The sequence below is a fragment of the Mobula hypostoma genome, chromosome 11 (genome assembly GCF_963921235.1).
Source record: "Mobula hypostoma chromosome 11, sMobHyp1.1, whole genome shotgun sequence".
Lineage (NCBI taxonomy): Eukaryota > Metazoa > Chordata > Chondrichthyes > Myliobatiformes > Myliobatidae > Mobula > Mobula hypostoma.
Genome location: NC_086107.1, coordinates 77577014 through 77604207, shown reverse-complemented (window position 1 = coordinate 77604207; position 27194 = coordinate 77577014).

Sequence of the window (27194 nt, the reverse complement as noted above, 5' to 3'; positions counted from 1 at the left end):
GCGTATTTACCAGATTGTATATTTTATTTGGACAGCATATTATGTGAACTGCAGGTGTTTTTTAAGTGAATAATGGCTTTTTGACTTCACAAGTATTATGTCAATTGTGACTCAAGCAGACTACATTGTGGTCAATTAATTTATGATGCTGTTATTCCGAATGTTAATACATTTTGGCTTTGTGATGGTATACACATGTGGATGATGTGAGTGTACCTTTACAAAATATTCAAAGTATTCAACATTCATTTATTTGAAGTTTGTTTCAGAACTACACTTCAAATTAAGTGGTGACAGTAACTTGTTCCCCTGTTCATATTTTCCAGATGATTTTGGTGGCACAAGAGACTGCAGACAGTGGAAGGGAAATAGATGATCTGTTTGAGGAAGTCAGTGGATCGAGCAGCATCTCTGGGAAGAAAGGAACTGTCGACATTTTAGGTTACATACATCAAAGTTGCTGGTGAACGCAGCAGGCCAGGCAGCATCTATAGGAAGAGGCGCAGTCGACGTTTCAGGCCGAGACCCTTCGTCAGGACTAACTGAAGGAAGAGTGAGTAAGAGATTTGAAAGCTGGAGGGGGAGGGGGAGATGCAAAATGATAGGAGAAGACAGGAGGGGGAGGGATGGAGCCGAGAGCTGGACAGATGATAGGCAGAAGGGGATACGAGAGGATCATGGGACAGGAGGTCCGGGAAGAAAGACGGGGGGGGGGAGTGACCCAGAGGATGGGCAAGAGGTATATTCAGAGGGACAGAGGGAGAAAAAGGAGAGTGAGAGAAAGAATGTGTGCATAAAAAAGAGTAACAGATGGGGTACGAGGGGGAGGTGGGGCCTAGCGGAAGTTAGAGAAGTCAATGTTCATGCCATCAGGTTGGAGGCTCCCCATACGGAATATAAGGTGTTGTTCCTCCAACCTGAGTGTGGCTTCATCTTTACAGTAGAGGAGGCCGTGGATAGACATGTCAGAATGGGAATGGGATGTGGAATTAAAATGTGTGGCCACTGGGAGATCCTGCTTTCTCTGGCGGACAGAGCGTAGATGTTCAGCAAAGCGGTCTCCCAGTCTGCGTCGGGTCTCACCAATATATAAAAGGCCACATCGGGAGCACCGGACGCAGTATATCACCCCAGTCGACTCACAGGTGAAGTGATGCCTCACCTGGAAGGACTGTTTGGGGCCCTGAATGGTGGTAAGGGAGGAAGTGTAAGGGCATGTGTAGCACTTGTTCCGCTTACACGGATAAGTGCCAGGAGGGAGATCAGTGGGGAGGGATGGGGGGGACGAATGGACAAGGGAGTTGTGTAGGGAGCGATCCCTGCGGAATGCAGAGGGGGGGGGGAGGGAAAGATATGCTTAGTGGTGGGATCCCGTTGGAGGTGGCGGAAGTTACGGAGAATAATATGTTGGACCCGGAGGCTGGTGGGGTGGTAGGTGAGGACCAGGGGAACCCTATTCCTAGTGGGGTGGTGGGAGGATGGAGTGAGAGCAGATGTACGTGAAATGGGGGAGATGCGTTTAAGAGCAGAGTTGATAGTGGAGGAAGGGAAGCCCCTTTCTTTAAAAAATGAAGACATCTCCCTCGTCCTAGAATGAAAAGCCTCATCCTGAGAGCAGATGCGGCGGAGACGGAGGAATTGCGAGAAGGGGATGGCGTTTTTGCAAGAGACAGGGTGAGAAGAGGAATAGTCCAGATAGCTGTGAGAGTCAGTAGGCTTATATTAGACATCAGTGGATAAGCTGTCTCCAGAGACAGAGACAGAAAGATCTAGAAAGGGGAGGGAGGTGTCGGAAATGGACCAGGTAAACTTGAGGGCAGGGTGAAAGTTGGAGGCAAAGTTAATAAAGTCAACGAGTTCTGCATGCGTGCAGGAAGCAGCGCCAATGCAGTCGTCGATGTAGCGAAGGAAAAGTGGGGGACAGATATCAGAATAGGCACGGAACATAGATTGTTCCACAAACCCAACAAAAAGGCAGGCATAGCTAGGACCCATACGGGTGCCCATAGCTACACCTTTAGTTTGGAGGAAATGGGAGGAGCAAAAGGAGAAATTATTAAGAGTAAGGACTAATTCTGCTAGACGGAGCAGAGTGGTGGTAGAGGGGCACTGATTAGGTCTGGAATCCAAAAAGAAGCGTAGAGCTTTGAGACCTTCCTGATGGGAGATGGAAGTATATAGGGACTGGACATCCAAGGTGAAAATAAAGCGGTGGGGGCCAGGGAACTTAAAATCATCGAAAAGTTTAAGAGCGTGAGAAGTGTCACGAACATAGGTCGGAAGGGATTGAACAAGGGGTGATAAAACAGTGTCGAGGTATGCAGAAACGAGTTCGGTGGGGCAGGAGCAAGCTGAGACAATAGGTCGGCCAGGACAGGCAGGTTTGTGGATCTTGGGTAGGAGGTAGAAACGGGAAGTGCGGGGTGTGGGAACTATAAGGTTGGTAGCAGTGGATGGGAGATCCCCTGAGCGGATAAAGTCGTTGATAGTGTGGGAGACAATGGCCTGGTGCTCCTTAGTGGGGTCACGATCGAGGGGTAAATAAGAGGAGGTATCCGCGAGTTGTCGCTGTGCCTCGGCAAGGTAGAGGTCAGTACGCCAGACTACAACAGCACCCCCCTTATCGGCGGGTTTAATAATAATGTTAGGATTAGTGCGGAGGGAGTGGAGAGCAGAGCGTTCCGAAGGAGTGAGGTTGGAATGGGGACAAGGTGCGGTAAAGTCGAGACGGTTGATGTCCCGTCGGCAGTTGGCAATAAAGAGATCCAGAGCAGGCAGAAGACCAGAGCGGGGTGTCCATGAAGAAGAGGAGGGTTGAAGACGGGAGAAGGGGTCATCGGTGGGGGTGGAAGAGTCCTTGCCGAAGAAGTAGGCTCGGAGACGGAGACGGCGGAAGAAAAGTTCCGCATCATGGCGAACACGGAACTCGCTGAGGTGTGGGCGAAGGGGGACAAAGGTGAGGCCCTTACTGAGAACAGAGCGTTCTGCCTCCGATAAAGACCCGTATGTGCTGCTGTTGTGACTCCCGTCTCCCCTTCCCCCACCACCACTCCGCAGCCCCGTCTTCCTCAGATCCCACCGTCAGCTCCTGGGCCCTCAGAGGCTCCATCTTCCTCTCACCCCAACCCTCCCCTCTCCATTGACACCCCCAGCCTCCCCCCTCCCCCCTCTGATCCCAGCTCTCATCCGTGCCGGGTCTTCACCATCCCCTCCGACCTTCAACTGTCGGAGGCAGAACGCTCTGTCCTCAGTAAGGGCCTCACGTTTGTCCCCCTTCACCCACACCTCAGCGAGTTCCGTGTTCGCCATGATGCGGAACTTTTCTTCCGCCGTCTCCGTCTCCGAGCCTACTTCTTCGGCAAGGACTCTTCCACCCCCACCGATGACCCCTTCTCCCGTCTTCAACCCTCCTCTTCTTCATGGACACCCCGCTCTGGTCTTCTGCCTGCTCTGGATCTCTTTATTGCCAACTGCCGACGGGACATCAACCGTCTCGACTTTACCGCACCTTGTCCCCATTCCAACCTCACTCCTTCGGAACGCTCTGCTCTCCACTCCCTCCGCACTAATCCTAACATTATTATTAAACCCGCTGATAAAGGGGGTGCTGTTGTAGTCTGGCGTACTGACCTCTACCTTGCCGAGGCACAGCGACAACTCGCGGATACCTCCTCTTATTTACCCCTCGATCGTGACCCCACTAAGGAGCACCAGGCCATTGTCTCCCACACTATCAACGACTTTATCCGCTCAGGGGATCTCCCATCCACTGCTACCAACCTTATAGTTCCCACACCCCGCACTTCCCGTTTCTACCTCCTACCCAAGATCCACAAACCTGCCTGTCCTGGCCGACCTATTGTCTCAGCTTGCTCCTGCCCCACCAAACTCGTTTCTGCATACCTCGACACTGTTTTATCACCCCTTGTTCAATCCCTTCCGACCTATGTTCGTGATACTTCTCACGCTCTTAAACTTTTCGATGATTTTAAGTTCCCTGGCCCCCACCGCTTTATTTTCACCATGGATGTCCAGTCCCTATATACTTCCATCCCCCATCAGGAAAGTCTCAAAGCTCTACGCTTCTTTTTAGATTCCAGACCTAATCAGTTCCCCTCTACCACCACTCTGCTCCGTCAAGCAGAATTAGTCCTTACTCTTAATAATTTCTCCTTTTGCTCCTCCCATTTCCTCCAAACTAAAGGTGTAGCTATGGGCACCCGTATGGGTCCTAGCTATGCCTGCCTTTTTGTTGGGTTTGTGGAACAATCTATGTTCCGTGCCTATTCTGGTATCTGTCCCCCACTTTTCCTTCGCTACATCGATGACTGCATTGGCGCTGCTTCCTGCACGCATGCAGAACTCGTTGACTTTATTAACTTTGCCTCCAACTTTCACCCTGCCCTCAAGTTTACCTGGTCCATTTCCGACACCTCCCTCCCCTTTCTAGATCTTTCTGTCTCTGTCTCTGGAGACAGTTTATCCACTGATGTCTACTATAAGCCTACTGACTCTCACAGCTATCTGGACTATTCCTCTTCTCACCCTGTCTCTTGCAAAAACGCCATCCCCTTCTCGCAATTCCTCCGTCTCCGCCGCATCTGCTCTCAGGATGAGTGCTACACATGCCCTTACACTTCCTCCCTTACCACCATTCAGGGCCCCAAACAGTCCTTCCAGGTGAGGCATCACTTCACCTGTGAGTCGACTGGGGTGATATACTGCGTCCGGTGCTCCCGATGTGGCCTTTTATATATTGGTGAGACCCGACGCAGACTGGGAGACCGCTTTGCTGAACATCTACGCTCTGTCCGCCAGAGAAAGCAGGATCTCCCAGTGGCCACACATTTTAATTCCACATCCCATTCCCATTCTGACATGTCTATCCACGGCCTCCTCTACTGTAAAGATGAAGCCACACTCAGGTTGGAGGAACAACACCTTATATTCCGTATGGGTAGCCTCCAACCTGATGGCATGAACATTGACTTCTCTAACTTCCGCTAGGCCCCACCTCCCCCTCGTACCCCATCTGTTACTCTTTTTTATGCACACATTCTTTCTCTCGCTCTCCTTTTTCTCCCTCTGTCCCTCTGAATATACCTCTTGCCCATCCTCTGGGTCACCTCCCCCCCTTGTCTTTCTTCCCGGACCTCCTGTCCCATGATCCTCTCGTATCCCCTTCTGCCTATCACCTGTCCAGCTCTCGGCTCCATCCCTCCCCCTCCTGTCTTCTCCTATCATTTTGCATCTCCCCCTCCCCCTCCAGCTTTCAAATCCCTTACTCACTCTTCCTTCAGTTAGTCCTGACGAAGGGTCTCGGCCTGAAACGTCGACTGCGCCTCTTCCTATAGATGCTGCCTGGCCTGCTGCGTTCACCAGCAACTTTGATGTATGTTGCTTGAATTTCCAGCATCTGCAGAATTCCTGTTGTTGACATTTTAGGTTGATAGTTCTTTTCTTCCTGCAGATGCAATTTGGCCTATTGAGTTCTTCCAGCAGATTTATTATTTTGCTTGTCCAATTCCAGCACCATTAAATCAACTAAACTAAAAAGGATTCTTTTTCTAGCAGTATTAAACCTCAATCCTTGAAAATTGACCGTGATGGCTTGTCTGTGGTTCAGTGCTGTTGATGTGAAATGTGATCATGTCAGTTTTCCAGTTTTTGAGCAGTGTAATTGGTTATTAACAGCAGAGAAATTCCTAAAATATCTTGCACATTTATAGGAAAATATGATTACATTGTCTGTAGTAGCTGTGTTAAATAATTCGTCTGTATCCAGTTCACATTTTAGAACACTCTATCATACAGTAAATATCATACAAATAATGCACTGTAATGCAGTGCTCTCACTCTGGTGAAATAATACGCTGTAATGCAGTGCTCTCACTCTGGTGGAATAATACGCTGTAATGCAGTGCTCTCACTCTAGTGAAATGAGGTCCATTTCCTATAGGATTGCAAGATCTAGTCAGACCAATTAAGTGCATTTATCTGAGGCCATCTCGGAAAGTGAATGACAGATACAATAAGCTCTCTGACAGTGATCCAACGGGAAACTCTCCTAGATCCTGGAACCCTTGTTTTTAAATTGATGAATATGTAAAGTTAAAGAGGATTATAAAGAAAAGAGTGGGGCCAATAGGAAGCAAAATAGTATAATTAATGACAAGGCAGGAGATTGTGATGGGGCTCCAATACAATATTTTGCATATCCCTTTCCATAATTACTTCAGAACTTTCAGCAAACATTTCACAAGTGCTCTCCCTGTGACATATCGATAACTTGCCTGGTTTAAATCCAGGATTAAGTCTAGTACAGCTCCATTCCTTGCAGGAATATCATTGTCCTGGCTCATAGATTTCTATTGAGCGCACTTCAAAAATTCTACCTCATCAAATGTTTTCACACTAAGGTGATCCAGGTTATTACTGGGACATTATTATTAGACTGTTATTGTTAAAAATCCCTTTTGCTATAGATCTGTTGCTATTTCACCTCTCCTGCAGATGTGGAGACAGGTCTTTATCAGCCAGATGCAATATAAAAGCAGGGAGGATTACTGGAATTATGCAGACAGCCTAAGTGGACAGCCTAAGAAATGTGTACTGATGATTAAAGTGTCAGGAAATCTTGTAGCAAAATAAGGAGAGGACTAATATTATAGACTGCTTTCTATTTACCTGTGCTTAGGTAATGTTAATTTCCTGGGTAAAGCAAAAGCTCTCAGCCCTTTCACTTTCCTGAACACATTAGATCAATATTGTTTCACCATTTCACATCCTCATTGTATTAACTTACAGGAATCTGTTTGCTCTTTGATGCTGAATAAAGTGGCACCTCTTTGTAAATTACCAAAGAAGAATTACATCATACAGTGTCAGCGTGATCTGTACAAGTGCTCTCCCAAGGGAGATGTGAAATGCTGTTGTCAGACCTTGTCTGAATATGCCCGGCAATGTTCCAGGCTTCAGCAGCCCGTTTGTAACTGGAGAAACACCACTTTTTGCTGTAAGTATGTGATATCAATAGCTGTGTGAATCTTGATATAAAATTTGCAATCACAAACAACAGAAAATCTGCAGATGCTGGAAAGCCAAGCAGCACTGGAAAAGAGTACAGTCACGGTTCCGGCCCAAAACGTCGACTGTACTCTTTTCCATAGATGCTGCCTGGTCTGTTGAGTTCCTTCAGAATTTTGTGTGTGTTGATAAAATTTGAAAGATGTTTTGTCATCTGTTTCTGTCTGCATATGCATTTGCACATACATCCTTCTACAGTTCGACCAACAAGCCAGGGGATGGGCTCAGTGCACTGAGTTGCACCTGTTGGGGGAGAGGGGTGGCTGGGAATTGGTGACATTCCAGGTTGAGACTCACATCAGGACTGAGAGTGAAGGGGGAGGTGGCTGGTTACATAGAGGGAGAAGAGTGAGACGGGGGCTAGCAGGAGAAAAGTGAAGGACGATGGGCTGAAAGAGCAAAGTGGGTGAGTGGGGGAGAGGAGGAAAAGAGGTGGAGTATGAGATGGGGTAGAGAGATGAGATGAGGAAACAGACACATACAGTAAACAATAGAGGCAGAGGGAGCCTGGTTGGGGTTGGTGGCAATGAAGGACAAAGTCCTGCTGCCAGAGGAGATGAGGCAGTACACAAGGTGTTGGACTCTGATAAATATTGAAGGTGTAAGTAAATAAACAAATAAGGTTCCTACTAGGGGAACTTTTGTCTATTTAATGTTTCAGTAATATTTGGGTAATATTGTAAATATGTTGTTTGATTCAGCATTCTTGTTCTTTTAAATAACTTACTACAGGTGAAATGTTAAAATACTTGAATTACACGTCATGACGCTACCATGTGATACATACACACCCCATGTAAAATATACAGGAAGTTAGATTTTCATTTTGGAGTTAAAAAGCAGAACGGTATTGATGAGATATTTTTAAAATGAACCCGAAACAACTACCTACCTGTCGAAGCACGGCGAGATGCAGTAAGACTGCAGATGGCAAATACAAAGATAACTGAATCCATTTTTATTTCAGCTCCTCTACCTTGTCTGGGAAATCAAGTATACCAGGAATGCGGATCTCCCTGCTTATCGACTTGTTCAAATCCACAGACCACTTGCGACAGTTATGGCACATATGGCTGTTTCTGCCCTCCAGGTAAACATGCTGAAATCAGTGGGTTAAGATTTATCAAACATGTCATGCAGAAGGAAAGAGTTATTCATTTAATTCATTAGGGATGCAGAATCAAAAAGGGTAGCAAATACAGAACCCAGTGTTTTATCTCAATGCATGGCGTATAAGATCTTGTTGCACGATTACAGTTTGTCAGGTATGATGTTGTGGCCATCACTGAAACATGGCTGAAAGATGGTTGTAGTTGGGAGCTGAATGTCCAAAGTTACATGTTATGTCAGAGGAATAGGAAGGTAGGCAGAGGGGGTGGTGTGACTCTGCTGGTAAAGAATGGCATCAAATCAGTAGAAAGATGTGATATAGGATCGGAAAATCCTTGTGGGTTGTGTTAAGAAATTGTAAGGGTAAAAGGACCCTGATTGCAGTTACATACAGGCCTCCCAATATAGCTGGGATATGGACCATAGATTACAGCAGGAAATAGAAAGTGTGTCAAAAGGGTAATGTTATGATAGTCATGGGGGTTTTATCATGCAGGTCAATTGGGAAAACCAGGTTGGTAATGAATCTTAAGAGAGTGAGTTTGTTGAATACTGAAGAGATGGCTTTTTAGGGCAGTTTGTCGTTGAGCCTACTAGGGCATCAGCTATACTGGATTGGGTGTTACGTAATGAACCAGAGGTGATTAGGGAGCTTGAAGTAAAAGAACCCTTAGGAGCCAGTGATTACAATATGGTTGAGGTCAACCTGAAATTTGATACAGAGAAAGTAAAGTCTGACGTAGCAATATTTCAGCGGAGTAAGGGAAATTACAGTGGTAGAAGAGAGGAAATGGCCAAAGCAAATCAGAAGGAGATGCTGGCAGGGATGTCAACAGAGCAGCAATGGCGTGAGTTTCTGGGAGAAATGAGTAAGGTGCAGGACAGATGTATTCCAAAAATGAAGAAATGCTCAAATGGTAAAATAGTACAACCAGGGCTGACAAGGGAAGCCAAAGCTATTGTAAAAACAAAAGAGCGAGCATACAACAAAGCAAAAATTAGTGGGAAGATAGAGGATTGGGAAGCTTTTAAAAACCTACAGAGAGCAACTAGAATAATCATTAGAAGGGAAAAGATGAAATATGAAAACAAGCAAGCAAATAATATCAAAGTGGATAGGAGAAGCTTTTTCAAGTATGTTAAAAATAAAAGAGAAATGTAAGTGGACATAGGACCGCTAGAAAATGAGGCAGGAGAAATAGTAACAGGGGACAAGGAGATGGCTGATGAACTAAATATTATTTTGCATCAGTCTTCACTGTGGAAGACACTAGCAGTATGCCAGATGTTCTAGTATGTGAAGGAAGAGAAGTGGGTGCAGTTACTTTTACAAGGGAGAAGGTGCTCAAAAAGCTGAAAAGTTACATAAGGCACCAGGACTAGATGAACTGCACGCTAGGGTTCTGAAAGAGGTAGCGTTAGAGATTGTGGAGGCATTAGCGATGATCTTTCAAAAATCATTGGACTCTAGCATGGTGCCAGAGGACTGAAAAATTGCAAATGATACTCTACTCTTTAAGAAAGGAGGAAGGCAGCGGAAAGAAAATTGTAGACCAGTTAACCTGACAATGGTAGGTAAGATGTTGGAGCCAACCGTTAAGGATGTGGTTACGGAGTACTTGGTGACACAGGACAAGATAGTACAAAGTCAGCATGTTTTCCTTCAGGGAAAATCCTGCCTGATGAACCTGTTGGAATTCTTTGAGATTACAAGTAGTATTGATAAAGGGGATACAGTGGATGCTGTATATTTGGACTTTCAGAAGGCTTTTGACAAGGTGTCACACATGAGGCTGCTTACCAAGTTAAGAGCTCTTGGTATTACAGGAAAGTTACTGGCATGATTAGAGCATTGGCTGATTGGTGGGAGGCAGCGAGTGGAAATAAAAGGTTCCTTTTCTGGTTGACTGCCAGTGACTAGTGGTGTTCCACAGGGGTCGGTGTTGGGACTGCTTCTTTTTTCTGCTGTATGTCAATGATTTTGATGATGGAATAGATGGCTTTGTTGCCAAGTTTGCTGTTGATACAAAGATTGGTGGACGGGCAGGTAGTGTGGAGGAAACAGCTAGGCTGCAGAAGGCCTTAGACAGATTAGTAGAATGGGCATGAAAGTGGCAAATGAAATACAATGTTGGAAAATGCACGGTCATGCACTTTGGCAGTAGAAATAAATGTACATACTATTTACTAAAAGGGGGAAAATCCAGGAATCTGAGATACAGAGGGACTTGGGAGTCCTTGTGCAGTACACCTAAAGGTTAGATTGCAGGTTGAGTCGGTGGTGAGGAAGGCAAACACATTGTTAGCATTCATTTCAAGAGGTCCAGAATACAAGAACAGGGATGTGATGCTGAGTCTTTATAAGGCATTGATGAGGCCTCACCTTGAGTATTGTGAACAGTTTTTGGCTCCTCATCTAAAAAAAGATGTGCTGGCATTGAAGAGGGTTCAAGGCGGTTCACAAGGATGATTCCGGAAATGAAACAGTTATCATACGAGGAACGTTTGATGGCTCTGGGTCTGTAGTCGCTGCAATTCAGAAGGATGAGGAGGGATCTCATTGAAAGCTTTCGAATATTAAAAGGCCTAGACAACGTAGATGTGGAAAGGATGTTTCCCATGGCGGGGGGAGTCTAGGACAAGAGGGCACAGCCTCAGAATAGAGGGGCATCCATTTAAAACAGAGATGCGGAGAAATTTCTTTAGACAGTGGGTGGAGAATTTGTGGAATTTATTACCGCAGGCAGCTGTGGAGGCCAGGTCATTGGGTGTATTTAAGGCAGAGTTTGATAGGTTCTTGATTGGACACCACATCAAAGGTTACAGGAAGAAGGCCGGGGAGTAGGGCTTAGGAGGGAGGTAAAAAGATCAGCCATGATTGAATGGCAGAGCAGACTCATTGTGTCAAATGGCCCAATTCTGCTCTTAAATCTTATGGTCTTATGGCCACATAGTGCTGACACATATTTCCCGAAAATATCTTTATTGAAGCGTTTATATTTTCATGTTGATTTTAATCAATAATTTTCTGTGAAGAAAGGAATACAGAGCTGTGCTAGAAAGATGGTTCAGCAGAAGCAAAACCAAGGTCAGTGGAATATAGAGTGAATGTTCCTTATGCATTGAAAGATGATGTGATGGAAGGACAATCTTTTCAGACCCATTACGTCCCTTAGATAGCAAGTTAAGCCCAACTATCTTCAGTTGCTCCGTCAGTGATCTATGCACACAGTGGGTGTGTGGAAATGAAGTCATCCACTGATGGTTACTTGTTTAGCCCCACTCACCATTCCTCGGGAATAAAGCAGCTCATGCCCGCAAGCAGCTGGATCAGAACATGATTCAAGATGGCCTTCAGAAGTACCAGATATCATACATGTAAGAGGTGTGGGACTTCAGGCCTCTGCTCTTCTGGCCCAGTGGTAGTTGAGAGAAGATGGTATGGCCTGGACAGTTCAATATTTGGAAATAGATGTTACCTTTTTGTGGCAGTGCCTCATGTAGGTATTTTTAATGGTTGACAGGCATATGCCCATGATGTATTGGGCTGAGTGCACTACTCCCTGGAGCTTCTTAACGTCCTGTGAATTTACATTGTAATATCTGGTCATGATACAACCAGGCATATAGCCAATATCGTCAGTGTGATCAATACTGGCTCCCTTCCTCTTTTCTTATCCCTCGTGAAGATTTTGAAATCAAGTACATTATCCTGCCCCTCTTTGGGCCATATTTCCTATACTTGAGATACCACCTGTCTGTCTGTTCCTTCAATCTCCTAACGGGTTCATTATTCTGCTTGTAGAGACCATTAAGAAAAGACAGACACATTGTGTAATCTATTTTTTGAACTGTGTTTGTTGGTATTGATATTGGGTTATTGTTGTAACCTGTATCAAGACACAGTGAAGTGCATACTGTTCATACAGAGCAGATTATTCCACAGTGCACTGAGAAAGAACAAGGGAAAACACCAGCAATGCAGAATAAACTGTGCTGCAGATAAAACATAAAGTGCAAGATCATTTTGAGGTCTATGTGAGGTCAAGAATCCAGATAATTGAACGAAAGGTCCATTCAATAGTCTGCTAAATTGTTATTGAACCTGGCAGTACGTACTCCCGGGCCTTTCCCAAAGCTCAAACTCCTATTCCCAGATCAAGCTCAATTAAATTCTTCCCAACAGTACTGGCTCCCAGGTCCCAGTTTCCAATTGCTCCTTATGACACAAGAATAAAGCTTCTTTTGTGTGTCATCACTCAGCTGCAAGTTCACTTGAAAGTATATTGGCAAATAGGAGTTCCTGCTCTCAAGCTCTTTCCTAGCTCCTTAGATTATACCTGCAGGACCTCACCTGCACACAAGGGATGAGTGAAACCAGTACTATAGTTACAGAAGGCAGGTGTGCAATATGGAATGGCTGTATGCTTTTAAATTGAAAATGGATAAAACACAGGTCCAATTGAAATATCATGTCAGCTACTTCAAGCAACAAAGAAGGAAATTACAGAGGCTTTGACTACAACTTTTAAATTCTCCTAGACTACAGAAGAAATTACAACTGATTAACTTCAATGGTGATGAATTATTAGAATAGATCTTAGAACATAGAACAGTACAATACACGATGTTGTGCCAACATTTTACTCCAAATCACTCTAACCCTTCTCTCCTATATAGGCAATAACCCTCCATATACCCATTAAGGAGCAGTATAAACCCTCACTTTGAAAAGGCTAATAGGCTAAGGCTAAGAAAAGGTGGGAGGAGAAGATGGCGGCGCAATGCAGCTCACAGTGGCCACTCCGGTGGTGATGTCTGTTATTTGTCAAGTAGGGTGCCATGCACAATCCTGATTTGATGGAGATGGACGTGAGAGCATGGAGGAACATCTGGTGAAACTTCTGAAATGCCTGCTTTGCAGCTGTTGCTACCGTGTGGTCCAGAATCTCCGGAGGAGAAGGCCCTGAGTCCTTGGCTTTGCTTGTTGCTTGGCGGCCGGGTCGGGGTCGAAGCACTCGGCCGAGGATGGTACTCGGAGAGGCTGTGTCAGAGGGGCTGGTCGGAGGCTCGAAGTTTTTGGATGGACTCAGGGTCCGCTGTGGTTGGGTGCTCCAATGCTGCTGCATCAGCAAGTTGGCGGCGCTTGGAGGCTCTTGGCCTGCGAGAGATGATGAGTCTATCGGGACTTTGGGACTTTTTTTTACCGTGCCCATAGTCTGCTCTTTAGCAAATTATGGTATTGCTTTGCACTGTTGTAACTATATGTTATAATTATGTGGTTTTGTCAGTTTTAGTCTTGGTTTGTCCTGTGTTTTCTTGTGATATCATTCTGGAGGAACGTTGTATCATTTTTTAATGCATGCATTTCTAAACAACAATAAACGAGGACTGTGTGTCCCCATAATCTAATCTAATAAGGGACAGTCAACATGGCCTGTTAAGGGATGATCCTGACTGACAACTTGATTGAATTTGTTGAGGAGATAACAACATGGTACAAAGAGGCCAGTGATTTTCATGTTGCATTTAGCAAGGCTTTTTCACAAGCTGCCACATGACAGGCTCTACAAGAAAGTACAACCCCATGGTATTGAAGGGAGGGATGAATTAGATGTCAAAATGGCTCAGAGGTAATGAATGTAATAGATTATACCAGCATGGATAGAAGATTGGCTGACTAGCTGGAGGCCAAGAGTCGGAATAAAGGGGGCCTATTCTGGTTGGCTACTGGTGACTAGTGGTGCTTTGCAGGGATTGCTATTGGGACTGGTTCTTTTCATGTTATATGTCAATAATTTTGTTGAAATTGATGGCTTTGTGGCCAAGTTTGCCAGATGGGTGGAAGGTCAGGTAGGATTGAGAAAACAGGGTGCCTGCAGACAGATTGGGAGAATGGGCAAAGAAGTGGCAGATGGAATACGTATTTCAGGAAGTGTATGGTTATTCACTTCAGTAAGAGGAATAAAGGCATAGAGTATTTTTTAAACAGGGAGAAAATTCAAAAATCAGAAGTGCAAAGGGACTTGAGAGTCCTTGACCAGGATTCCCTAAAGGTTAACTTGCAAGTTGAGTCAGTGGTAAGGAAGGCAAATGCAATCTTAGCAGTCATTTCAAGAGGACTAGAATATAAGAGCAAGTGTAGTCCCTGGTAAGCCTCAGGCTCGCTCAGCTCGCTTTCGTCTTGCGGGAGCAGCATTTGGCCCCGCCAAACTGGGTGATCAAGTTTGTGTGGATGCTGTGTGATGTACCCCATCCTGCCAAATAACAGACAATACACCATATGCGATTAAATGATTACAATTTATAGATCTTACTGGAACTATGTAATTAATAGAGATAAAATATAAAGGGAAAATAAAAGTCGCCAAACTTATCAAAGTTCAACCACTTCGTGCACACAGTTGGAGCTCAATTAACGGAGTCTTCTTTCCAACATTCGATCCCCTCCGACCCCCTCGACCCGTTGCCTGGGACCAACCACAGTGGTCGACCAGAGTGCGTCCAGCACGTCCAGTCCTCTTCGGTTTTTCTCTCCTCGCTGAAGATCCTAGGCCTCGGACTCCCACTCGGGGTCAGTCCCGCCGCCCAGCTTACAGCATCGCGTCTCCTCTCTCTGTCCCCATAGCGCCTTCTGCCCCAAAGCCCCGCGAAAAACAATAGCTTACAAACACACAGGAAAGAATAACATCTATCACAATTAGTCCATTCTTCCTCTTATCAATAATATAACCCAAACAAGCAGAGAGAGAGAACTCCTTACATCACAGTTATTATTACAGAAAAGCCATTTTAATTATAACATAACAAAGAAACCATTTTGTTAGCCTTCGCAGTAACATAAAAGAAGAAACCCCTTACACAAGGATGTGACGCTAAGGGTTTAAGAGGCATTGGTCAGACTGTACTTGAATATTGTAACAGTTTTGGGCCCCTCATCTAAGAAAAGGTGTGCTAGCCTGATTTGCCATTCCAAAATTCAATAACTCACACTTATTTGAATTAAATTCCATTTGGTTCTCCTCAGCCCACTTACCCAGTCAATCAAGATCCCTCTGTAAATCCTGATAGCCATCTTTACTGTCAATGATACCACCTTAGATTCATCTGCAGCTTACCTACCACGTCCTGTGTATTCTCCTCCTAATCATTGATATAGATGACAAATAGGAATGGGCCAACACTGACCCCTGGACAACACCACCAGTTATGAGCATCCAGTCTGACAAACAGACTTCCACCGATACCTTCTGCTTCCAAGCCATTGTGCATCCAATGAGCCAGCTCTCCCAAGATCCCATGTGATCTGACTCTCCAGAGCAACCTGCCAAGCGGAGTCTTAAAGAACACAAGAAATACAAGTTGGAGTTGGCTATTTGGCCCATCGACTTTTCTCCACCATTCAATAAGACCATGGCTGATCTGGCTGTGGACACAACCCACCTAACTATCTTTTCCCTATAACCCTTAGTTCACCGCTATACAATAATATGTCAAATTGTGTCTTAAATATCTTTAATGATGTAACCTGCACTGCTTCCTGCACAGAAAACTCCATAGATCACTACTCTCTGGGAAATGCAGATTCCCCTCGTTTAAGTCCAATATGTATTTTCTGAATCTGGGGCTATGTTTTCTAGTTTTAGTCTCACTTACAAGTGGAAACAACTTGCCTGCCTCTGCTATTTATCACTTTATTCATCTAGGGTGTATATGACTTTGGTCCCACCAAATCTGTGAGATTGGGATATCTCGCCCATCCAAGCCCCGGTTTGTGTGAATGCTGCATAATTTACTGCCTGTTGGTATAAAATAACAGATCGCACACTGCATACAATTATAAAGTATATTTGTGAACATTAACTTAACCAAAGAGTTAAAGAAAAGGGAGAAAAACAAAAAGGCCCATTATAATTAAATAGTCAAATTTGCAGAGGTTGGAGTTCAAATCTTCAAAAGGCTACATCCATTGATTTTCAGTAGACCTTCGCACCTTGGCTCCACCGATTCATGTTTCCCCACTGGATTGAATCCTACGACTGGTTCTCTCTAGCATCTTCTCTCTTCATCACCCGACGAACAACCACAAAGACCCACCACCAGTGTCAGTCACAAAGACACTCCCTCAGCCTTCTCTTGAACCTTCTCCCCATTCCACTCTCCTGATTGGATGGCCCACATTCCTTAAGGATTCCTTAACTCTAACAGTAACTGAAACACTGCTTCTACAGAAAGACCATTGTATGAAATACCTTACAACATTAGCAGTAAAGCCTTGACCATGGTGTCACTGTTCAATTTAGTGTCTTCACCAAACTTGGATACGCTATATTTAGTCCTCTCTTCTAACTTACTGGAGTATTTGCAGTTCCACCAAGAAATCCTGCGACACGCCACTCACCACCGACTGACAACCAGAAAAAAACACCCATTTATTTCAACTCTCTGCCTTTTATTGGCTAATCAAGCATTTTTCTGTTTAAAGATGTTCAGTAAAGTTCATATAAACTATGTCTGCTGCCCTGTCCTCATCAACCTTCTTGGTTATTTCTTCAAAAATCTCAAGGGAACTTATCTGAAATGAACAAAATAGGATTGTTGTGTTCTCAAGATGAATAAACTAAAAGATACACACAGTTATGTGGATATTAAGCAGTGTTCTAGCTGAATTGTCACAAATTTTGCTCACATGCCCAAAAGCAGGTAGGTCTTACTCTGAAATCAGGCAATGAACTTCTGTTTGTGAATGAATTGCCCATTTTTCCCCTCAACTGATACTACAAGAATTAAAGAGGTTCGAAGTTCAAAGTATATTTATTAACAAAGTGTGTATACTATATACAACCTTGAGAAACCCAATAGAACCTACCTAAAAAAAGACTGTCAAATGCCCAATATATGGGGAAAAAAACTGTACAAACAGTGAAAGTAAACAAATAGCATTCCGAACTGAAGTTTACAAAAGTGAGTCCACAGCTACAAAGCCAGTCACAGCTGACCTAGGAGCCTGTTAGCTGCAGGCCACAGCCTCAGTTCAATGCAGAGACGAGTAAGCCTCATGGAGCAGCGAGAGGGACACCCTTTGCCTCTGGCTTTGACACCCCGTCCTTTTCAATATGGACAGTTCTTAAATCGCCTCAAAGGAGGGTCATTGTTCACTGTTGGACCTGGACCCTACTGTTTTGATATGGTCTTGGGCCCGGGACCCAACCCCTCAATTCAACCCAAGCACACAACTCCGCAATCATCCTGCATCTTCGAGACTTCAGTTCATGCTGCAAAAATGCCAGGTCATTCAGGTGGTTCAAAAGCTTGACTCCAAAAGGTAAGTTACATGCTATTGTTTGCAGTGATTGCTTTTCTGAAAATTGTGATTAATAAAGTAATTAAAAGTTGTGTCTGCTGCTGGAAAGTTGTCGTTGTGGTTAACCAGTACCATCGTAAACTGGAACTACTATTTCACTACGCAAACAACAGGAATTCTGCAGATGCTGGAAATTCAAGCAACACACAAAGTTGCTAGTGAACGCAGCAGGCCAGGCAGCATCTCTAGGAAGAGGTACAGTCGACATTTCAGGCCGAGACCCTTCGTCCTGACGGGTCTCGGCCTGAAACGTCGACCGCACCTCTTCCTAGAGATGCTGCCTGGCCTGCTGCGTTCACCAGCAACTTTGATGTGTGTTGCTACTATTTCACTGTTAGTTAGGTAATTGCATTCAAAATGACAGCGCGTGTTAGCCAGCACATCACAATAACTGACCATTCACAATGCACTGAGGTGTGGTCAAGATGTGACCTTAACGGAGAGTTTGTTTTGTGTCTCCCAGGAACCTTTCTTGATGACATTTCTGCTAATAACAGATGCGTTCCTTTGAGTCACTGCCCTTGTGCTCTAAATGGAAAAGTTTACACTCCTGGAGATTATGTTAATTCATCGTGCAAAGCCTGGTAAGGAAAGTAATTGATATTTCCTGTCAATCTTATTCCTGTACCTGTACTGGTCTCTGCTGTTCCTTTGGATTCATCAGCTGCATGAAGATGGGGAGCCTGCCACATGGACAATGGATAGCTTTCCATATCATACTGCCCTGGCTTGCGCATACATTGACAGCTAGGATGCAACATCAATGGTTGACCCCAACCAATGGAGGCCTCACATTCTTGGAATAGTTCATTTGACTCCAGGTGGAGGAGTTTATGATGTTAATGGGATTAGAGGTTTACCTTCGGTTGACTGGCACTTTTTCTGCTGTTGCCAGAATTAACACTTCCTCTACTAGTTCCAGACACTTATACTGCATCAAGTGATTAAGAACAATTATACTCAAAAAAACGTAGTTATGCTGTTGTAATATTGTTTAAACTTGGACATAATATAATGCCATGAACTAAAAACCCCCATAACATTGTTCATGTATAATTACCGGAAGAGCAAAACCCTTCACCTTGTTTGTTGTTATCTTCGCATATGTGATGTTTTTATTGTTCAAGTTTAATAGTCATTCAATCAAACAGAAATACCCATGGATACAGTCAAACAAAACAGTGTTCCTCTGGGGCCAAGGTGCAAAACACTGTACAGTCACACACAGCACAAGGCACATATATCAGTAAAAATACAGTCACGCAAAATAATATAGTCCAAATCCCTGAGTCCATAAATGCTGTTGCAACAGTCTGCAGTTGAACATAATACAGCTTGTTTTCCACCAAGCAAACACTAGAGAACAGCACCGATGGCAGTCTGGATGTTGCATCACACTGCCTCTGGCACCAGCTCTCCTGGGCGGCTGCAAACAGGCCACACCATGGCTTGAGGCCTAGTCCATGCAGCTCACCCTGCTGCCTGTCTCTCCAATAAACCAGTGACTTGCAGCATTCCACAGTACCAAAGTCTAACAGTGTCTTGTGATCATAGGAAAAGTGAGTAAGGCAATCACTTGTTAGACTACGCTTCACTTTCATGCACTAATACCTCTCCGTAACAAGCAACTTGGTTGCCCAAGTCCAGCTCCTTCAGTTTCTCTGCCAACAACCAACTCGCTGATGGAATAGACCTCCAGTCCTTAAAGTTCTTAATATCCAGCAGGACTGCTATCATAGAAAATATGTTTTTAAAAGATAATAACATTCTTGGTTGGCCCCACACAAGCTGTTGTATCCAAGCATGGTGCCATTTTACTGGAAATATTCAAATACTTTGTTCATTGTTTCACATGGGACGAAACTGTCTGCCTCTGGAGAACACAAATATACACTATCCTGAAATTCACTTTCTTGTGGGCATTCCCAGTAAATACAAATAAACACAATAGAAACAATGAAAGAACTGCACACAAAGACAAGCAGCCAATGATCAAAAGACAACAAATTGTGTAAATACAAAAACAGAAAAAAGCAAAAAACAAAATAATAATAATAAATAAATAAATATTGCAAACACAAGTTGCAGAATCCTTGGAAGTGAGCCTCTAAAGGTTGTGGAATCAGTTCAGTGTTTTTTTACAAAGTCTTTTACAAAACCTTTGAAGATGTTGCTCAGAATCTTTTTGAGAAATATAATAAAATATTCACCTTTTACTTATTTACCAGTTACTCTTTTTCTTCTCTGATTTATGTCTGCTGCTCTATCTCTTATTGGTGTTTGAGGGCTTGTAATATAGCCCCAGAAATGTAATCACCATATTTCTTATTTTGAAGCTCTACCTATATGGCTTCATTTGAAATGCCTTCTAAGATCCTTCCACACTATTGCAATGATGGTATCCCCAATCAGTAATGAAGTGATCCTCCTCTTTTACCTGCTATCTCCATCAAACCTGTATGTTTTGTACCTTGGAATGTTCGGTTACAAGTCCTATCCTCCTTTCAACCACGTCTTAATGATTGTAATGATATCATACTCCCAAGGGGCAGAGGGAGGGGCCTCAAGGTCTGAGTCGACGTTCCCTCCCCCCATACTCCCAATGTATGTGAGGCCGTTTTTCTGTCCTTGGTGTCAGATGTGGGAGGTCCTGGAGACTCCCAGCCTCCCAGGTGGCCACATCTGTGCTAGGTGTGTCGAGCTGCATCTCCTTAGGAACCGCGTTAGGGAACTGGAGATGCAGCTCGATGACTTTTGTCTGGTCAGGGAGAGCCAGGAGGTGATAGAGGGGAGCTATAGGCAAGTAGTCACTCCGGGGCCTGGGGAGACAGATAAGTGGGTAACAGTCAGGAGAGGGAAAAGCAAGAGGCAAGTGCTGGAGAGCACTCCAGTGGCTGTCCCCCTTAACAATAAGTACTCGTGTTTGAGTACTTTTGGGGGGGGGGGGGGGGGTGGCCTACCTGGGGGAAGCAATAGTGGTCACGCCACTGGCCCAGAATGGTAGGGAAAGGAAGAGGACGGCAGCAGTGATAGGGGACTCTATAGTTAGGGGGTCAGACAGGTGATTCTGTGGATGCAGGAAAGAAACGCAGATGGTAGTTTGCTCCCCAGGTGCCAGGGTCTGGTATGTTTCTGATCGTGTCCACGATATCTTAAACTGGGAAGGAGAACAGCTGGAGGTCGTGGTACATATTGGTACCAATGACATAGGTAGGAAAAGGAAGGAGGTCCTGAAAGCAGACTACAAGGAGTTGGTAAGGAAGTTGAAAAGCAGGACCTCAAAGGTAGTAATCTCGGGATTACTGCCTGTGCCACGTGACAGTGAGTATAGGAATAGAATAAGGTGGAGGATAAATGTGTGGTTGAGGGATTGGAGCAGGGGGATTCAGATTTCTGGATCATTGGGACCTCTTCTGGGGCAGGTGTGACCGGTGCAAGAAGGACAGGTTGCACTTGAATCCGAGGGAGACCAATATCCTGGTGAGGAGGTTTGCTAAGGTTATTGGGGAGAGTTTAAACTAGATTTGCTGGGGAGTGGGAGCCGAACTGAAGTGATGGAGGAAAGGGAGGTTGGCTCACAATTACAGAAAGCTTGAAGGCAGTGCCAAAGGGAGGATAGGCAGGTGATAGAGAAGGGATGTGCTCAGACTGATGGTTTGAGATGTGTTATTTTAATGCAAGCAGTGTCATGAATAAACAGAGACTTGGATGGTGCAGGGGCAGGAATGACTACTTCAAGTACCAGGCTTTAGATGTTTCAGAAAGGACAGGAAGGGAGGCAATAGAGGTGCTGATCAGAGATAATGTCACGGCTGCAGAAATGGAGGAAGTCATGGAGGGGTTGTCTATGGAATCTCTGTGGGTGGAAGTTACGAACAGGAAGGGGTCAATGACTCTATTGGGTGTTTCTTTATAGACCACTCAATAGTAACAGGGACATTGGGGAGCAGATAGGGAGACAGATTCTGCAAAGGTGTAATAATAACAGGGTTGTGTCATAAGCGGGGTGGCTGGGAACGGACCCAAGTGCAAGACAGAGACACTAAAGTACTAGGGACAGGACTAGGATAGAGGGCGATAGCAAGGACATGGACAGGAAAACCAGGAACCTGGAACAGGACTGGACAAGAGAGCTAGGAGCCCGGGCTTGGACTCCAAGCCAGAGACTGAACAAGGACCCAGTACCTGGGTCTTGCCTCTGGCTCGGACCTCAGAACTAGGCAAGGACGAGGCTTGGCAGGCAGGCAGGACAAGGCTGGAAACTTCAGGCTTGAGGCCAGAGGCGAGGCTGGGGGCAGGAGACTGGAGGCGACGCGAGGCTGGGGGCAGGAGACTGGAGGCGACGCGAGGCTGGGGGCAGGAGACTGGAGGCGACGCGAGGCTGGGGGCAGGAGACTGGAGGCGACGCGAGGCTGGGGGCAGGAGACTGGAGGCGACCTGACTGAGGCAAGGGACAGGAAGGGACAGAACCAACCCCAGGTAACGGCAAGACGGCCTGGCTTACCTGGGTGAAGGCAAGGGACAGGAATGGAGCTAGGTACAAGGTGGCTCCAGGACAAGACTGCAGGCGAGACGAGGCGAGAGTACCGGCAAGACAAGGCAAGGCTTCTGGCAAAGCAAGGCGAGACAAGAACTTCAGGCTAGGCAAGAGTTACTAGCAAGACAAGGCAGGGCTTCAGGCGAGAAAACAGAAGGCAGAGCAAGGGATGTAAGGACAAGAACAATGCAGCAACCACACCCTGCTCTCTGAAGGTATTTATGCAGACAGCCCCTACAAGCATCAGTTGACTCAATTAGAGCTCAACAAGGCAGAAACAGGGTAAACAGTAAAACCTGGAGCAATGGTCGATGGACCAGACCGTGAACCGGAATACTGACTTCATGGACTGGACGATGACAGGTTGCCGTGGTGGGAGATTTTATTTTCCCAAACACCGATTGACATCTCCCTAGAGTGAGGGTTTAGATGGGGTGGAGTTTGTTAGGTGTGTTCAGGAAGGTTTCTTGACACAATATATAGATAAGCCTACAAGAGGAGAGGCTGTACTTCATCTGGTATTGGGAAATGAACCCAGTCAGGTGTCAGGTCTCTCAGTGGGAGAGCATTTTGGAGATAGTGATCACAATTCTATCTCCTTTACCATAGCATTAGAGAGTGATAGGAACAGACAAGTTAGGGAAACGTTTAAGTGGAGTAAGGGGAAATATGAGACTATCAGGCAGGAACTTGGAAGCATGAATTGGAAACAGATGTTCTCAGTGAAATGTACAGAAGAAATATGGGAAATGTTCAGGGGATATTTGTGTGGGGTTCTACGTAGATACATAGAAACATAGAAACATAGAAAATAGGTGCAGGAGTAGGCCATTTGGCCCTTCGAGCCTGCACCGCCATTTATTATGGTCATGGCTGATCCTCCAACTCAGAACCCTGCACCAGCCTTCCCTCCATATCCCCTGACCCCCGTAGCCACAAGGGCCATATCTAACTCCCTCTTAAATATAGCCAATGAACTGGCCTCAACTGTTTCCTGTGGCAGAGAATTCCACAGATTCACCACTCTCTGTGTGAAGAAGTTTTTCCTAATCTCGGTCCTAAAAGGCTTCCCCTCTATCCTCAAACTGTGGCCCCTCGTTCTGGACTTCCCCAACATCGGGAACAATCTTCCTGCATCTAGCCTGTCCAATCCCTTTAGGATCTTATATGTTTCAATCAGATTTCCCCTCAATCTTCTAAATTCCAACGAGTACAAGCCCAGTTCATCCAGTCTTTCTTCATATGAAAGTCCTGCCATCCCATGAATCAATCTGGTGAACCTTCTTTGTACTCCCTCTATGGCAAGGATGTCTTTCCTCAGATTAGGGGACCAAAACTGCACACAATACTCCAGGTGTGGTCTCACCAAGGCCTTGTACAACTGCAGTAGTACCTCCCTGCTCCTGTACTCGAATCCTCTCGCTATAAATGCCAGCATACCATTCGCCTTTTTCACCGCCTGCTGTACCTGCATGCCCACTTTCAATGACTGGTGTATAATGACACCCAGGTCTCGTTGCACCTCCCCTTTTCCTAATCGGCCACCATTCAGATAATAATCTGTTTTCCTGTTTTTGCCACCAAAGTCGATAACTTCACATTTATCCACATTAAATTGCATCTGCCATGAATTTGCTCACTCACCCAACCTATCCAAGTCACCCTGCATCCTCTTAGCATCCTCCTCACTGGTAACACTGCCACCCAGCTTCGTGTCATCCGCAAACTTGGAGATGCTGCATTTAATTCCCTCATCCAAGTCATTAATATATATTGTAAACAACTGGGGTCCCAGCACTGAGCCTTGCGGTACCCCACTAGTCACCGCCTGCCATTCTGAAAAGGTCCCGTTTATTCCCACTCTTTGCTTCCTGTCTGCTAACCAATTCTCCACCCACACCAATACCTAACCCCCAATACCATGTGCTTTAAGTTTGCACACTAATCTCCTGTGTGGGACCTTGTCAAAATCCTTTTGAAAATCCAAATATACCACATCCACTGGTTCTCCCCTATCCACTCTACTAGTTACATCCTCAAAAAATTCTATGAGATTCGTCAGACATGATTTTCCTTTCACAAATCCATGCTGACTTTGTCCGATCATTTCACCGTTTTCCAAATGTGCTGTTATCACATCCTTGATAACTGACTCCAGCAGTTTCCCCACCACCGACGTTAGGCTAACCGGTCTATAATTCCCCGGTTTCTCTCTCCCTCCTTTTTTAAAAAGTGGAGTTACATTAGCCACCCTCCAATCCTCAGGAACTAGTCCAGAATCTAACAAGTTCTGAAAAATTATCACTAATGCATCCACTATTTCTTGGGCTACTTCCTTCAGCACTTTGGGATGCAGACCATCTGGCCCTGGGGATTTATCTGCCTTCAATCCCTTCAATTTACCTAACACCACTTCCCTACTATCATGTATTTCACTCAGTTCCTCCATCTCACTGGACCCTCTGTCCCCTACTATTTCTGGAAGATTATTTATGTCCTCCTTAGTGAAGACAGAACCAAAGTAATTATTCAATTGGTCTGCCACGTCCTTGCTCCCCATAATCAATTCACCTGTTTCTGTCTGCAGGGGACCTACATTTGTCTTTACCAGTCTTTTCCTTTTTACATATCTATAAAAGCTTTTACAGTCGGTTTTTATGCTCCCTGCCAGTTTTCTCTCATAATCTTTTTTCCCCTTCCTAATTAAGCCCTTTGTCCTCCTCTGCTGAACTCTGAATTTCTCCCAGTCCTCAGGTGAGCCACTTTCTCTGGCTAATTTGTATGCTTCTTCTTTGGAATTGATACTATCCCTAATTTCTCTCTTGTCAGCCACGGGTGCACTACCTTCCTTGATTTATTCTTTTGCCAAACTGGGATGAACAATTGTTGTAGTTTATCCATGCAACCTTTAAATGCTTGCCATTGCATTTCCACCGTCAATCCTTTAAGTGTCATTTGCCAGTCTATCTTAGCTAATTCACGTCTCATACCTTCAAAGTTACCCCTCTTTAAGTTCAGAACCTTTGTTTCTGAATTAACTATGTCACTCTCCATCTTAATGAAGAATTCCACCATATTATGGTCACTCTTACCCAAGGGGCCTCTCACGACAAGATTGCTAATTAACCCTTCCTCATTGCTCAAAACCCAGTCCAGAATAGCCTGCTCTCTAGTTGGTTCCTCGACATGTTGGTTCAAAAAACCATCCCGCATACATTCCAAGAAATTCTCTTCCGCAGCACTTTTACCAATTTGGTTCACCCAATCTACATGTAGATTGAAGTCACCCATTATAACTGCTGTTCCTTTATTGCACACATTTCTAATTTCCTGTTTAATACCATCTCCGACCTCACTACTACTGTTAGGTGGCCTGTACACAACTCCCACCAGCGTCTCCTACCCCTTAGTGTTACGCAGCTCTACCCATATCGATTCCACATCTTCCCGGCTTATGTCCTTCCTTTCTATTGCGTTAATCTCTTCATTAACCAGCAACGCCACCCCACCTCCCCTTCCTTCATGTCTATCCCTCCTGAATATTGAATATCCCTGAAAGTTGAGCTCCCATCCCTGGTCACCCTGGAGCCATGTCTCTGTGATCCCAACTACATCATAATCATTAATAACAATCTGCACTTTCAATTCATCCACCTTATTACGAATGGTCCTTGCATTGACACACAAAGCCTTCAGGCGCTCTTTTACAACTCTCTTAGCCCTTATACAATTATGTTGAAAAGTGGCCCTTTTTAATGCTTGCCCTGGATTTGTCGGCCTGCCACTTTTACTTTTCTCCTTAGTACTTTTTGCTTCTACCCTCACTTTACACCCCTCTGTCTCTCTGCACTGGTTCCCATCCCCCTGTTGTGAACTAACCTCCTCACGCCTAGCCTCTTTAATTTGATTCCCACCCCCCAACCATTCTAGTTTAAAGTCACCTCAGTAGCCCCCTCTAATCTCCCTGCCAGGATATTGGTCCCCCTAGGATTCAAGTGTAACCTGTCCTTTTTGTACAGGTCACTCCTGCGCCAAAAGAGGTCCCAATGATCCAAAAACTTGAATCCCTGCCCCCTGCTCCAATCCCTCAGCCACGCATTTATCCTCCACCTCATCGCATTCCTACTCTCACTGTCACGTGGCACAGGCAGTAATCCCGAGATTACTACCTTTGCGGTCCTTTTTCTCAACTCCCTTCCAAGCTCCCTATTTTCTCCTTTCAGGACCTCATCCCTTTTCCTACCTATGTCATTGGTACCTATATGTACCACGACCTCTGGCTCCTCACCCTCCCACTTCAGGATATCTTGGACACGATCAGTAATATCCCGGACCCTGGCACCAGGGAGGCAAACTACCATCCGGGTCTCTGGACTGCGTCCACAGAATCGCCTATCTGACACCCTTACTATTGAGTCCCCTACCACAACTGCCCTCCTCTTCCTTGCCCTACCCTTCTGAGCTACAGGGCCAGACTCTGTGCCAGAGGCACAGCCACTGTCACTTCCCCCGGGTAAGCTGTTACCCCCAACAGTACTCAAACAGGAGTACCTATTGTTAAGGGGCACAGCCACCGGGGTAATCCCTATTACCTGACTCTTCCCCTTCCCTCTCCTAACCGTGACCCACTTGTCTGCCTCCCATGGCCCCGGCGTGACCACCTGCCTGTAACTCCTCTCTATCAACTCCTCACTCTCCCTGACCAGACGAAGGTCATCGAGCTGCAGCTCCAGTTCCGTAATGCGGTCCCTTAGGAGCTGCATCTCGATGCACTTGGCGCAGATGTAGACGTCCGGGAGGCTTGGAGACTCCAGGGCCTCCCACATCCGACACCGAGAACAGCAAACTGCCCTCACACTCATACTGCTTTTATAGATATGTAAAAAGGAAAAGACTGGTAAAGACAAATGTAGGTCCCCTGCAGACAGAAACAGGTGAATTGATTATGGGGAGCAAGGACATGGCAGACCAATTGAATAATTACTTTGGTTCTGTCTTCACTAAGGAGGACCCCACTTGGAGTACTGTGCTCAATTACGGTCGCCACACTACAGGAAGGATGTAGAAACCATAGAAAGGGTGCAGAGGAGATTTGCA